The sequence below is a fragment of the Falco naumanni genome, chromosome 6, assembly GCF_017639655.2.
Source record: "Falco naumanni isolate bFalNau1 chromosome 6, bFalNau1.pat, whole genome shotgun sequence".
In the NCBI taxonomy this organism is placed as follows: Eukaryota; Metazoa; Chordata; class Aves; order Falconiformes; family Falconidae; genus Falco; species Falco naumanni.
In genome coordinates, this window is record NC_054059.1 from 72,559,627 (window position 1) to 72,572,135 (window position 12,509).

General features: G+C 45.5%; 1 protein-coding gene across 9 annotated transcripts in view; it reads left to right on the forward strand.

The window, feature by feature from the left end:
• NCOA1 (nuclear receptor coactivator 1) overlaps nt 1–12,509 on the forward strand; it is a 179,517-nt gene that overhangs the window by 66,272 nt on the left and 100,736 nt on the right. The window contains exon 3 of one of the 9 annotated variants that reach the window (XM_040597984.1): nt 355–524. The exons of the other annotated variants lie outside the window; for them this stretch is intronic. The gene's annotated coding sequence lies outside the window, so the exon portion shown is untranslated. The remainder of the gene's footprint in view (nt 1–354; nt 525–12,509) is intronic. 9 annotated transcript variants of the gene reach the window in all.

Here is a 12,509-nt window from a genome sequence, read left to right on the forward strand (position 1 = left end):
TCTAAGCTCATCTGCTGCACCGTAAGCACAGTTGGGTTGCAGCACTTCCACGTGAAGTAAATGGCCAACTTAGCCTGGGCAGCCTGGACCAGCAGAGCATCCTGCTGGGTACCAGGAGTGCTCCATGCCTGGCATCTGTCAGCAGTGGTGCCATGCGAATGGCATCTCTTCATATAACCTCATAAAAATTGTTTCTTATAGCCACGCTTGAAAGTTCAGTAATTCAAAAAGATTGAAAATTAAAGCAATTGTTACATTGAGCAATCTTGCTTTTTTTGTTGCGTTGCTTTGTTTTTACAAAGGAGGAAGTGTCTTTATTAAGAAGTCATGTGAGGCCCTTCTTTCCATTTTTAGGATCCCCCCGCCTCATCAGCCTGGTGAGTTATGCTGCACCCAACAAGTAAACTTGGCGAGTGCACCGTGCATTTACCCCAAGTAACATCCAGCCGGTGCCACTGGAACGACAGCACTGGAGAGCCTGGCGAAAGGAGGAGCCCATCCTTACCCGTGCTGCACTTGCTGATGTAATATTTGCTCTGCGTACATGTGTTTCTATGTATAGTAGTAAAATAGTGTCGATAGTGGCAGGTCTTCCTACAGTGGGTTAATAACCCGAGATGGTCATGCCTTGGATTTGCACTTCACTCTGAAGCTCCAGAACACATTGCAAATGGTGGGAAAGACTTTTCTCCTTGTGGGGGAAGAAAGGGCCATGTTTTAGGGCCACGGAAATGATGAGAGAGCTGGAGCACCTCTCATGTGGGGACGGGCTGGGAGAGCTGGGGTGGCTCAGCCTGGAGAGCAGAAGACTCTCTGGAGACCTTGTTTGCAGCCTCTTGGTACTTAAAGCGGGCTTGTAAGAGAGATGGGGAGCGACACTGTAGTAGCAATAGGACAAGGGGGAATAGTTTTAAACTAAAAGAGGGGAAATTCAGATATAAGGAAGAAATTGTTTATACTGAGGGTGGTGAAACACTGGTACAGGTCACCCAGAGAGGTGGGAGATGCTCCGTCCCTGGAAACTTTCAAGGTCGGGTTGGATGGGGCTCTGAGCAACCTGATCTAGTTGAAGAAGTTCTTGTCCATGGCAGGAGGGTTGGACTACATGGCCTCTAAAGGTCCCTTCCCACCCAAACCATTCTGCGATTCTGTGATTCTAAGGGTAAAATTGAGGCTGGAGTCTTGGCTTCTCATATGGGTGCCTAAGTGAGGATACTTTCAAGTTGTTTCCGAAGGTGCAAGGTATGAATAGCTTCCCATGTAGCCCTTGGGAGGCTGGGAAGCTGAATGTCTTCGTGTCTTGGGCTCAGGAGATGCAGGTGGTACTTGAAAATTACTCAATTGGGCGTGTAACCCCAGCCTGCTCCTCCTCAGGGCAGCATCTGATAGAGCTGCCAAACGAGAGCAGTGCTGCTTCTTGCTGAAGTTCCTCCTTGGTCACAAGAAACAGTAATTAGTACTACATTAAGCTGCTAAGTTTTTCCTTCCTGCTGTGATTCATTTCCATTCTTTGAGCATTTGTATGATGCTTGAGTGTATGTCGGCAATTCTTGTTCCTGGCAGGCTGGCATTTAAAAGCAGGATATTGCTGTGTGCAGTCGTACGGGGAGTCAGATGTTATCTAGAGATTAGATTGCAGTAATGTAGGGTCAGAAATTTGCTTTACTGCTGACAATATTGATCTTGAGCAAGGAACCTAAATTCTCTTCCTGTGTTTTCTGCTCTGGAAGTCCGTATTTTGTTGGAATAGCAGAGGTGTATTTGAATCAGAGAACGGGATTTCTGCTTCATTCATATTTTCCCAGGCCAGTGTGTTGGTGTGTGAGAATAGGCTGCTTTCCACCACAATCAAACTTTTTTTTCTTCTCCCATATTCCCTCTCTGGTCTCTCCACCCCAATTTTAAGTTGTCCTCTTGTTTCATGGTGAATGGGCATGAGCTAGAAGATGGCTTGCTTGGAGTTTTGTGTTACCAGGGTCTTTTTTCAGTCTGCAGAGCATGTTCAGTAGCCCCATCAACTTACTTTGAGGTGTGCCCTTTGAGGTTGTGTCTTAGCACCTATTCTGGGTTTTAGGAAGCCGAATTCTCCCTGACGCCCCCAGCACAGGCAGAGCAATCCCCAGATTTCTCAGGAGAAGGATTTATCTTCCAGTTCCCTTCTGGAATCTGCAAAGGTTGGGTTGTTAGGAAGAGTCATCTTCACAGGGATGTCACCAGCACTCTTGGATTTAAGATTTCCATATTGAACAGCTCGGAAAGGAGGAGTTGTCTTCTCTGCTCGGGGAATTTCTGGGGAAGGAGTGAAGCTCCTTACCCCCCCAAAACCCCACTGGTCTGCAGTAATTTTTTACTTGCTTTGTTTTCTTTTGCTGTTGGAGAAGTAAAGGCATGGGTTGAGGTTTGCCAGCTTATCTGCCGTTAACCTGAAGACCATATTCTGCTTTTAAAATGCAGGTTGTTGATTAGGAGAGTATAATTTCTGTTCTTCCCTGCATTTCTCAGCTGTTGGCAAGCTAGTCCCCTTTTAAAATTATTTTTTTAATTATTTTTTAAAATATTTTTATTTTTTTTAAATTAGTTTATTGCTACACCTTGCATTTTCATAGATTTGATGACCTTATCAGAGTGTTTTAGGAGTGTTCACCTTCACAGCACATCTATCTGGTAGATAGTACTTTAAGAAAGAGTACCAAAAAATAATTTTACAAGGGGACTAGCTTCCCAACAGCTGCTGAGAATGCAGGGAAGAACCCAAATTATACTGTCCTAATCAACAACCTGCATTTTAAAAGCAGAATATGGTCTTCAGGTTAACGGCAGATAAGATGGCAGCATCAGCTGTGTGGCCAGCATATCTGCAATGCTGAGCCTTTTTTGTCGCTTAAACTGTGATCCAGGATATTTTCCATGGCCACGGGAATGCCAGGGGATTTTTGGTGTTTAGCAAAGGAACTTCACTAAATTCGCTGTAGTCTTTGCCTACTTGCGGAGCAGGAACATTTGGCACAGAAAACGGGTGAAATTCTGCTTATTTTTTTCTATTGCCAAGGTGCTGTTGAGCCTCTCAGGAAGAATTGTCATCTGCTGGGAGAGCAGGAGAAACGTGCTGATGCCCGGAAGAGTTTAGTTTGTGGCAGTGGAGGGAAACTGCTGTAGTTAATGGAACCTACCTTTGTTTCCACCCAATGATCTATGGCATTTTCCATCAACAAATGCTCTTTGTGCACTTTTTCTGAATGAATTTGACCTTTTCTTATCAAGTGGACTTTTTATCAGTTACTGTGGCTGAGTAGGAGCAAGTTTTCCTCCATGGAAGACATGCAGGGATTTCCAGAAGTGCTGAGTGTCAGTGCCAGGAGAAGTAGGTTGTGAAACCCCTGTGGGCTTCAGCTGGGGCTTTGACATTTAACTCTGGAAACTGCTATGTTGGATTTTGGTGGCTGCACCTGATGGTGGTTGCCATCTCCTCCCACCGCTCATTGGAGGCAGAGGGTCCCGGTGGGGATGCAGCTGGGATGGGATGGGACGTTGGCTAGTGAGCTGCACAAGTTGTCTGTCATGTTAGGACAAGAGGAAACAACCTCAGGCTGCACCAGGGCAGGTTTAGGTTGGAGACTGGGAAACATTTCTTCACCGAAAGGGTGTCCAGCACTGGGACAGGCTGCCCAGGGAGGCGGGGAAGGCACCGTCCCTGGGGGTGTTTAAAAGACATGTAGATGTGGCACTTGCGGCCATGGGTTAGTGGTGGGCTTGGCAGTGCTGGGTTAACGGTTGGACTTGATGATCTTGAAGGTCTTTTCCAACCTAAATGAGCCTGTGATTCTAGTTTTTCTTTGCAGCAAGACCTTTTTGAAAGTTATGGACCATATTTAGTTGACAACATGGAAGGGGAATTTTTTGCATATTCCAACACCTAAGCCAAAATATTTTTTTTTTAAATAGCGGCTTCTATAAAATGCTGCGTATTTTACAATGTGAGTTGTAAATGGAGTATGTGCAGCTCTCCTCTTGCCATTGTCTTTGAGTTGTCTTCTTCCCGGCATGCGGCAGAGGAGGCACTTGGCCTGTGGAGGTTGAGTGAAACTCACCCTGGGCAAAATCTTCTCCTCTTTCGGCACAAGAAGGCGGCACAAAATCAGATGTATTTTTGTCATGTCAGAGTACACTATTTTTACTCTAATTGTTTTACTGGGTGTGCTTTTTGAAGAAGTAGCACAAAGAGGGTCGTCTTGCTGTTTGTGTTTTGAAGGCAGCAAGGTGCTCCTGCAACCTCTAAGCTTTGTTCGGCTTTGAGGAACGGTGAACTTGTCCTGGGATTTCACAAGGCTTTGCTCTCTGGCACATCTGAAATGTCTTCGAGATTTAGCCCATCCCTCTTCAACTCAATTAAGTCAGCCTTTTAGCCTGAACACCCACTAGCTAATTATTCAAACATCAAAGGTGTTGGGTTGGCTTAGTTCATGGGAGTGGTGCCTTCTGCTTGTTCGTGTTGGATGGGGCTCTGCTCCATGAGGAACGTGTTCGGCAGTGCTCCGGCAGGAGCACGTCTCCACGTGGGTCCAGACCTGGCCCTGGCAGGAAGATCTTCTCCTGCTCGTAGTGTCCAGGAGAGCCGCAGTCGAGCATTTGAACACGGTGTCCAAGTCATGGTGGAGAGTTCTTCAAAAACTATTCAGTAGTATAATCCCAGTGCCAAGGTGAAATCCAGAGAATGGGAATTAAAAATGATCATGATCCTAAATTGCAGCTCCATCCCTGGCTTAAATAGATGGGCAGGACCAAAGGAGGCTTCATATTGTAAAGGTTACCCAGGCCCTTGAGTTAGAGGGTATTTTCCACCATCAAATGAAATGAAAACATCATTTTTAGTAAGTGATGGGAAAACGGCATTCCTGAAATTCCCATCAGATGGGGATTTTTTCCCTTTTTCTTTCCCTTTTTCTGTCCCTTTTTTCTTTCCCCTTTTTTATCCTTTTTTCTTTTTCTTTCTTATTTTTCTTTTTTCTTCCACTCTTCCCCCCCTGCCCCCTTCCTCTCCCTTTTTTTTTTCCCCTTTTTCCTTTCCTTTTCCTTCCTTTTTCCCCCTTTTACAGGACATCTTACAAGGACAGGCACTCTGATCTGCTCCACTACAGTTTTCAAATGCTTTTCCACTCACCTGCCGGTGCCTCGATGACTGACACAGCTGAGAGACCCTCACCCAGCGGTTGGATGCCCAGCGAGTTTGATCCGCTCTCTCCTTGCCTTGCTCTGCTTTCCCTTTGCCTCTCCCTGCTGCCGGGTTGAGTCGACGAGTTAACGGCCATGCGGATAAGCGCGCTGCATTTTCTAGTGGCAGTTATTAGATCAGCAGATGCTCCGGGGAGTACTTATTAGAGAATGTCATGTTAGCGGTCCCAAGGTGTAATTACACTTTGCAGATTTGTCTTGCTTTAGCTGTGTTGACAACACGGTTGGATTAAGGAGAAGAGGAGGGCTCTGTACAGCTCTTCAGCTGTGATTGAGGAATAAAACTTGATCAAATAACTACGTTTTTGTACAGATCTGTGCACGCTTTCCTCCCGATAGGTTTGGTGTAGGGTGTTCCTCCTTAACTGATACCAGTATTTCTGATTTTTACTATGCTGCTAATTTTTCTTAATCAATCAAAATGTATCTGTCGGTGGTGAATGTAGAAATTGTTGTGTGGACGGTGGACTTCATCGGGCAATCTCAAGAAATACTTAAAGCTATTGCTTTGGATAGGCTGGCTTTGGAAAAAAAAACCAAAACCTGGCTTGCGCTGTTGGGATTTTAATGTTTGATATATAATAATAATAAAAAACCAACCCCAAACAGAGAAGAGTGGGAACCTTGCAAAATCTATATTTAGAGAGAAACCAGGGTTTTAGAAAAAGACCCTTTATTGTTTGAAACCTCGGGCCCCTCTGAGAACTGTCTAGCAGTGTATCCATGAGGGGTTTAATTTCTGTGTAAGAACAAATACTCAATATGTATTTTATAGTATTTTGACAGATATTAGGGTAAATCACCGTGAAAGTTAATAATTATCCTTTATTTCTATAATTTTTAATTTATTATGTAGCAGGACCATTGGTAGCTCCAAGGTAGGAATGTTTTTCTGGTACCTCTTAGATGTGCTTAGGTGCTTATCAAAGCTCAGAAGTAACAGTTACTAATTGGGATAGGACCATGGTTAAGATAAAATCAGGTGTAGCCTCTACTGCTGTATTTCCCCCTGACAAATGGCGTAGGAGCATACTGGAAATCAGCATCTGCTTTCTGCCATCTCCATCCGTCTGTCCATCCATCCATCCATCCATCCATCCATCCATCCATCCATCCATCCATCCATCCATCCATCCATGTTCACATGTGAGCTCTCAGTCTCATTGGGTTTAGGTATGCTTCAAAAAGATTTATGTCATGGTGTCATGTTAGGTGCTGAAATCCACTGGTGTCTTTAAAAAATAAATTAGTAAATGTGCTTTATAATCTGTAAGGAAACTTTTTCATTTTGCAGCATCAGCCCCACTGGGCTCATCTCCCACCATCAAACTCCCCTGTACTGGCCTCAATAATAGTAAACCTCTCCAATAAAAATAAAACCAAGAAGTGTACCTGGTGGGATATAATAATTTGTCATGACAATGAGGACCAGGAGGTGGCATTGGCATGCCTGGCCTGTGGGTTTTGCCCTTGGTGCTGATGCCATGTGTTGAATTCACATGCTTTGGATGTGCCAGATGTTTCAGTTGGTCAACTCCAAGCGTGGGCTGGTCAGCAGTGGGCAAGACCATGATCCTTCCAAAGGAGGGACCACTGTTCTGTGGTCTGACATTCCAATGGAATCTAAATGAATCCACCGTGCTCTATTTGATGCTCCAATATATTATGTTTGCAGGAGAGGAATAGAGCCAGAGTCACTGTAGGTGATTCAAGCCCTACAACAAACACATAATAGAACCAAACCCACCATCCTTTAGGAAAAACACCCATTTTTCCCTTTATTCCCCCAAATCCTGAGCAGACCCAAGAAATAAAGTACTTCTGTTTAGAAAAGGATAGAATATTTTCAGTTGGAAGGGACCTACAAGGATCATCTCACTGCAACCCCATAAAATGGGAACAGCTGCTCTGTGCAGAGGATGCTCAGTGTACCTCAGATTAAGCGAGACCTCCTCTGCGCTCCCAAAAATAAAATAATTCTATGTCAGAAGGCTTTAGAAAGGTAATGGAAGCCATGGCGGAAAAGATGAGAAATAGGGAGGTAGAACAAAGTAAAATTGGGAGTCCAATCTACAAAAAGACTCAGCTAGGGATCTTTTTCTGGCATTTCTGCCCCAAAATAAGAGGGGTGGCATCAAGGGCTTGGTTTCTTTTATTCCCTTCTTTTTTCACTATTTAAAAAAAATATTTTTAAATAAAAGGCTTATGTTTATGGAGCCTCTCTGTGCACACATTGGATATATTGTATATAACACTTCATGATTGTATGTAACGATGAAACAATGAATTATATACACGAGTTCATATAATTTTGATAGATAAGTCTATATGTTATGTGCATGAGTTTATGTATTTACATATAATGAGTTATATACATAAGTTTATATATTTCTATATTATTGTATATAACTCATTGTTACATACAGTTATGAAGTGTTTGGGATGTGAGTTCCCCCCACTAACACCCAGCCTACAGAGATCGCTGCGCTTCCCACACTAAACGTAGCTGGAGCAATCTAAAGCTACTCAGAGGGATGTTCTCTGCAACTTCCTTTACATAAAGGAAGACGCCACCTTCCCAGGATCCTCGTCTGGTGTGGTTTTGAATCTCTTCTGAAAAATGAACTCCATTATTAATTGTAAATCCCTCGCGCCAATGGGTGGTAACGTATTAGGCATTTACTCTATTGTGCCACAGCATCACTAGTTACCTAGCATTTAGGGATATCGACTACAGTGTGAAAATATTTAATTTTTTATGTAATTATCCGCTGTAATTTTAGTTTTTGCCTGAATAAACTGTTTAATTAGGACACGAGCTTGTAATATTTCAGGATGTACCGAACAACGCTGTAATTGATTTTCTGCCTTGCCGGCGGAGCAGCCCTGAAGTTGCTTTGTACAGACTGCATTTCACTAACCGTTGGCTAACGCCAGCTGCGGGCTGCCGAGGTTCTTCGGCACAAAGCAAGTAGCGTTTTACAATTTAAAAAAATTAAAAAAACAGAGCGGGGTTGCGAACAGCCCTGTAGTCGACTGGGTGGACTTGCTGCTGCGCATGTCAGTGCAGGCAAGGCTGGCCTGCGAGGGACCTGCATGCTTGTGATGGGGTTTTGATTACGGAAGGGGGTTGCTTAATGAAGCCATACATCCAAGTGATGCAAGGGGTTGCGCTCAGCTGGGCTTCTGCAAGTTCTCTGGACTATTTTTAGTGCCACCATCAGCTGGAGAGGGAAGGAGGCTCAGTGGCACGGGGGGAAGGGTGAGGGCCTTTGAGCACGTGGAGGTTCACCAGCAGCGTAACGGTGGTGTGGAGCACCCAGCTGACATGCAACAAGTCCTGCAACTCCTTCTTCGTCTCACCTGCACTGTGCCAGTGAGGCCGGCGAAGCCCCACACTCATGCGGGTTCTCCTCTACTCACATAGCACCAACACGCTCTTCTTGCTTGCTTGCAAGTTTCCAGAAAGCTGAGTTTACATTTTGCTGTTGTTTTGTTTTTTTGGTTTTTTTTTCCTTTTGCTTATCAAGTGCATTTCTGACAACTTGCCCATCCTGGGGAAAATTCAGAATTGCAGGTGGGAGAAACTTTGCTGTCACACAGATGCTCCTGCACCTCCTATTTCTCCAGGCTGTGACAACCTTAGAGGGCATTCCTTGCCTTGGAGATGAGTGGGAATAAAACTGAACTTCTTCTAAGAGTTGGCCAATGCTCGTTTGTGCTGGCTCTGGATTAATTGCTGCAGAATTAAATAAGCTGTATTAGCTTCTTCCATCTGCCTCCATTCCTAGGTGGAGAGAAACACCTCCCACAGTGTCCTCCTGCGACAGCAGCCAGAAAGGCAACTGGCCTGGGGTTAGCCATGGGGCTTACACCAGCCCTTGATCTTCCTAAGCTGACGTTACCTGTATCTTTACATTTTTAAGGTCTAAATGTGGCCCGTGTCAGCACATCAGCAGTGTTGGAAACCTGTCAGTCAAACCTGCCACCCCAGGGGGCAGCCTGATGGTCAGGGGCTGGTGGTGCCAGCAGCTGCACTGTCTCGGGCTGCTGTGCCGGTCGGTGCACTGCAACTGCTGCAAAACTTTATGTCTTCATAATTATTTAGCAGTATCTTCTTTCAAATCTCAGCAGGATGTGCTGCAGGAAAGTGTCATTTCTGTGGTGACGATCGTGACAGGTCCACTAACCAAGAACAGGCTCCGGCGTTTTTCAGTGGCGGGCTCATGGCTGAGGCTCAGCTTGCTCAAGCATAACAACTCCAAAGCTAGGTTGGTAATTCTGAAAATATCCAAAGGCCACAAAATTTGCATAGAAGCTCACAGACTCTTACATAAGCAGAAGAGATAAGTATACACAGGTATGTTTGCTTGAACTTGTACCTTCCTTCTTAGAAGGAGTGTTGCTGCATGTTTAATTCCCGGGTGATGAATGCCATTCCTGAAGAATTAAAGCCTCTCACCCTTCCTCACCCAAGTGTCCCCTCTGAATCAAGTGTGACCATCTCTTCACCACCTCTCCCTCTTGCGCACCCTTCTGCATCAAACGGAGATCCTGACCCTGCACAGAACTCTGCCCCCTCAGCTGTTCTTTTTGGGACTTGGCATAGGCTCAGGGGTCTGCCTGTGACAGCCGGCTTGGAGCTGAGGGTCATTCTGTGTGATCTGTAAGGTCAGCGGTCCACATCTTAGCAGCTGTTTGCAATCCAGCGGTAAAGTATCCAGAATATGCTGTCTTTCCAACAGGGCGTTAATCAGGAAGATGGGAGTCGTGTCTCTGAAGGTGCACATCTGCTGTTAGTCGTGATGCCTCTTGTTGGTGGAGAGACTAGAATAATTTCAGTTGGAAGGGACCTACAATGATCATCTAGTCCAAATGTGACTTGAGGTGAGCGGTTTAAGCTCACAAGGGCAATGGCCCGTTTCAGATGTCCACCTATCCAAGCACGTGGACATCTGAAAGCCATTCCCTGGAGGGGCTTATTGCTCTCCAGGGTGGGTACAGGGAGCCTGGGGTGAGGGGCTGCTGTGGAGATGCCTCAACTGAGTGCAGATGAGCCCCAGCTAGAGTGTTTGCAGGGAGCTCTTGATGGTTATGCAGTGCTTGGTTCTTCTGGTGGTTGTCACCTCGCTGCAGCCCTACGCCTGCCAAATCTTTGCTGCAGGGATTATATGATGTGCTCTGTGGGTTGGAAACAGAAACTGTGAGCAAACTGATGGAAACGACCTTATCCACCTTTCTCATCTATCTAAGTTCTATCTATGCTGTCATAAAGGTGCACAGGTAAGGAAGGAGGGAGCTTCAGTTCTTGGTCTAAATGCTCTTTCTTGCAGCCAAAAAATATTACCTTGCTTGTAAACTGGAGTATTGATTTGGAAGTGCTCTGCAGAAAAAATGGGGTAGAATCAGGGTCTTAAGATTTTTTTCCATTAATGTGTTAGTTGTAGGGACTGGGTGAAATTCTGCTGTAGTCACTGTGAATTTGGGGTACCCCTTTACCACCTTTTCATGCTGCACGTTCTCTTGCTCTTGGAAGAGACCCTGGGATTGAGTTTAATCTCTGTAAACTCAGATCTAACTCCTGCTCAGGCTGTCCATAGCCCTGGAGTTTGCTGGGGCACCTGATGCAATAAAATCGATTCCAGATAGACCTACAGAAGGACTCCACAGAAATCTTGGGAGAAGTTTTGCTTGCAGACATCTCTGCTGGAGCAGAAGGAGCACTTAAATAATGGCATACTTCTCCTAATTACAGGGCAAAAAGTCAAGAGGTGAGACAGTAACCCCCCCATTTCTTGCTATTATTCATTAGCTTTTACGTCTTCCTTCCTCTCTCAGCTCGGTCTCTCCCTCTGGGTGTTGCAGCAGATAGCATCTGGCGATAACCAGCCGTGGGTTTCGCTGTGCCTCCACTCTGCCCTGCTCATCCATCTGACTCCTGAATCCCTTTGCCCTCGGTAAGCGTGGTCCAGGGGCGCTTTATCGTCCCACGGCACCCTGACCCAACACACAAATTTCACAGCCCGCTCATTGCATGCTAGAAAGGCACCGAGGCTTCTCATCTGGGTCTGGCTCAGCAAAACAAATGCTACATGGTGATTTTACGGCCCAAAATTTGGAGAGTGTGCTTTTTTTCTATGCAAAGCTTAGTGCTCTCTCTAGGGATTCACCCTGTACTGGGAAAGAAGTTGGGAAGGGAAGGAGCAGAAATGGGAAGGTGTCCCCTCACCTCCTGCCCCAGCCCTCCGTGCACAGCTCTGATGTGGTCCTTGGAGAATATTGAGAAAAATTGAAGAATTAGATGGGAATGGAGGTTTCTTTATTTGTTTGTCTTAAACGGATGCTGTTTGGGCAAAACCAGTTTGTTTGAAGGAGCGGGTTTTGCTTGGAACTGTTTTCTAGGCGTGGACATGTGTGGTATAAGCTGCGTTGCATGGAGCTGGCCAGCGACTATGGGTCCATGCGCTGTTTGTCGAATAGACGGTCTGGTTTACCTCGTGTGCCTTGTGCCTGCCGCTGGGACGTGTGCAGTGACATCATGACATGTCATCATGATGTCATCACCATCCAGCCCTGCAAGCTCTCCAGCAGCGATGTGCATACAGGTGAGGATGCCTCGGCTTGCCGGTGGCTTCTGGTGGCTGATGCACCTTGCTGGGGCGAGACACTGGCACTGGGGCGCTGAGCCCATGGGTCTGCTCTGCATCCCAAAGCTTTCTCCTTATTTCCTTGAAACATGGGGGAAGAAGTAACATCTCTTAACCTGTGCTGGCATGAGCCGTGGTGTTGAAATAATGATGTGGAGGGGAAATTGTTGCCTGGGTTTGTAAATCTTATTCAGGGAGTGGCAGCATTTGCAGCAAAATACCTCTTCTGCTGGCATGGATTGCATCTTCATTGCAGCCTGGTCTGGTTCAGGGTTCAGCCATGCTGAGAGGAGCCCTTTAATAACTATGATCACTTTTGATATTAATTTTTGTAGGTACAAGCTTGACTGTAATGAAAATCAGGAACTGCTTCTCTTGTTTGCAGGAAGTGGGATGGAGGGGTGCTGGATTGGCAAGTCACAGTACCTGCTTTTCCAGATATTAAATGAAAATATATCTTGTGCCAGCTTATGAATGAATATTGGAGTCCCCCAAGTCTTCACTTGCTTCCTTAAAAGTTAGTCTGTGCTGGAAACTTTATTGAGGCAGGATGTGAGTACTAAAATCTATTGACATAGACTTGTTTGCAGGATCCATCTTCAGCTAAAAACAGCCTCAATCTTATTAACTTGT